General features: G+C 42.1%; 1 pseudogene; it reads left to right on the forward strand.

Moving 5' to 3' along the window:
- Positions 1 to 823: 823 nt before the first annotated feature.
- LOC134912166 (5S ribosomal RNA) lies at positions 824 to 944 on the forward strand (annotated as a pseudogene).
- The last annotated feature ends 2,380 nt before the right edge of the window (positions 945 to 3,324 follow it).

Genomic DNA, 3,324 nt, shown 5'->3' on the forward strand with positions numbered 1-3,324 from the left:
AGTGCGGCCGGAGCCCGGTAACAAGCCCAACGTGGACAGACGCGGGCGGACGCGGCCGGCACCTTCCAGACATCAGGATCTTCCTCTCTAAACAAGTAGGATCTAAAACAAAAAAAAAAAAAAAAAATTGTATATCAGGTTTGGATATCCAATATTTATGCATCAGCGCATGGACAGGTATTTATCAAAATCCTACTTATAAGCTACACAGACTGCTATACAAAATTGAGTGACACTAATTATCAAACAGTAAAGGAATAAGTACCAAACTGCATTGGGGTCCATATCTTTATCAAAAAAGCAGATGTGGATACATCTGTTAAACCTTGGACCCCATTTAAAAACCAAAACAAAACGCCTTCTTTCTTTTCCTTTACACTGCATATGAATATATACTGTGTCAACTCAGTTAATACTAACTCGCTGTTGGTTTTTGAGAAATTGTATTTTTTCATTGCTCAGGTGATTTTCAGAATTTATAGTGTAACCTCGTATGCAATCTGTGGCTTTGGAGACCAAATTTGGAGGTTCCCTTCTTTTGCATGATTATAATAATATCATTTATTTAATGTCAGATTTATATGCATGTGTTAATTATGCAACATAGAGGTCTTTTCCCTATGTATACTGCGACGACTTAAGCCCTGATTATTTAGATGGGTATTTAATCTTTAAGTATACCTTATCATTTGTGATAAGAAATCCCCCCCTTCTTTTTTATATCAAACCAGCTGTGTTTCTCTCAAACTTGTGGCTCATATAACAATAGTTGGCTCTTATCTGTGCCCAATTTTGGACACAGCGTGACAAGGGTGAGCATAAGGTCTGCGGTCATACCCCGCTGGAGATGCCCAATCTCATCTGATCTTGGAAGCCAAGCAGTGGAGGGCCGGGTTAAGTACTTGGATAGGAGACTACTAAGGAACACCCTGGTACTGCAAATATTTGCCGCCCACCTGTCACTATTAATAGAGCACTATCTTATGTCTCGGTTATGACCTATGATTCAATTATCTGCTAGGATCAAAATTCCCAATTGGGATATATAGCAGTTTACAAATGACGGTCATTTTTTCAACAAATGAGCAACCTATAATCATAGACTGATCCACAGCTGGATATACCCATCTCGGCCAGAATTAGGTATTTGTACCTTGTATTCTGTACATCATTCCCCATATTTTCGCAAAGTCACTATTTAAATATATACTGGCGCCATTTTTGAACTCCCCAATAATCATTTTTTAATGAGAATTAATAAAAATTTTGTATTTTAGCTAGCTATATTTTTTTGCGATTGAGTCGTACAATATTATCTGTATATGAGTGCTTCCCAAAAAGAGTCTTCTTTCTTCTTTTCACAGTGACACAGAGCTGCAAGATACAGCAATGGCCTACTGTACAACTATATACTGTTGGTCACCAAAATGCTGCACTGTAATACTATATATACTGCTCACAAAAATGCAGCACAGATATGGAATGGATACGTGCAGTGACACAGAGCTGCAAGATACAGCAATGGCCTACTGTACAACTATATACTGTTGGTCACCAAAATGCTGCACTGTAATACTATATGTACTGCTCACAATAATGCAGCACAGATATGGAATGGATACTTGCAGTGACACAGAGCTGCAAGATACAGCAATGGCCTACTGTACAACTATATACTGTAGGTCACCAAAATGCTGCACTGTAATACTATATATACTGCTCACAAAAATGCAGCACAGATATGGAATGGATACTTGCAGTGACACGGAGCTGCAAGATACAGCAATGGCCTACTGTACTGTACTACTATAATTAATTATATACTGGTGGTCCCCAGTCTCCACAATAAAGCGCACTGAGCGCATATATTTGCAGCACACTGAGCACAGATATGGAGCGTTTTCAGGCAGAGAACGTAGATATTATCAGCCCACTGAGCACAGATATTTGCAGCACACTGAGCACAGATATTTGCAGCACACTGAGCACAGATATTTGCAGCACACTGAGCACAGATTACGGAGCTTTTCAGGGAGAGAACGCAGCCACATCCTCTCCGTTCAATCTCCAATGAATGAGTGAAAATGGCGGCGACGCGCGGCCCTATATATAGAATATGAATCTCGCGAGAATCCGACAGCGGGATGATGACGTTCGGGAGCGTTCTGGTTAACCGAGCAAGGTGGGAAGATCCGAGGCTGCCTCGGAACCATGTAAAATAGGTGAAGTTCGGGGGGGTTCGGATCTCAACGAACCGAACCCGCTCATCTCTAATTAACAGGTGAAAAGATGAAACTAAAATGTACAAGTGGCTACAAGTTAGTCATGAGGCCACACTGCACAGTTGCCTTGACCTTGGTGGAACAGTAAAAGGTTTTGTATATACATATACCAGTGACGTGCAGTGAGGTGAGGCAGATGAGGCAGAGCCTTTCCTGTCATACTAACGTATACACCACAGTCTTTACTATATAAAGCATATGAAAAGTACAAAGAATATGCTAGAAATATCTTCTTTGTATTATTCTAATCATTTTTATAGTTAAAACTCTGGAGTAAAAAGTCTATGGGCCAGATGCGTCATCGCTTGGAAAGTGATAAAATGGATAGTGAAAAAGTACCAGCCAATCAGCTCCTAAATGCCATTTTTCAAACACAGCCTGTGACATGGCAGTTAGCAGCTGATTGGCTGGCACTTTCTCTCTCTCCATTTTATCACTCTCCAAGCGATGATGCATCTAGCCCAGAGCCGGATTAAGGGGGGGGGGGGGTCCAGGGGGTAAGTACCCCGGGCCCCCCTCCCTGACAGAGCCCCCCGTCATCCACCACAAATCGGACCTCTTGTTGTTCCGATCTGCAGCGCTACAGCCATCAGCCGCTAACTCTCTGACAGCCGTCATACAGACAGCGCCACAGAGCAGTGGCAGAATGCTGGCGGCTGTCCAATGGGATGCCAGCGAGTGTCTGTATCAGCCGCGCGGGACATCGAGAGGAAGGGGGCGGTCAGATGGAATCCGCTGTTGCTTGCTTCATCAGCGGCCCTGCGTCTGTTACTTCATCACCTGGGTGGCGGGTGCCGGCTTTTGTGCTGTCCTGCATCAAGCCACTTCTCTCCGTGGCTCAGGCAAGACCACCCCATATATACTAATATGTGTGTGTGTATATATATTATTTATATATATATATATATATATATATATATATATAATATATGTGTGTGCGTATATCTCTATTTATTTGTATGTGTGTAAATGTATGTCTCTCACTTTATATAATATATGTATTAATATCTGCACAAGGGTCTTTGTTACAACCGTTGGCACG

This window comes from Pseudophryne corroboree, chromosome 4, assembly GCF_028390025.1.
Source record: "Pseudophryne corroboree isolate aPseCor3 chromosome 4, aPseCor3.hap2, whole genome shotgun sequence".
In the NCBI taxonomy this organism is placed as follows: domain Eukaryota; kingdom Metazoa; phylum Chordata; class Amphibia; order Anura; family Myobatrachidae; genus Pseudophryne; species Pseudophryne corroboree.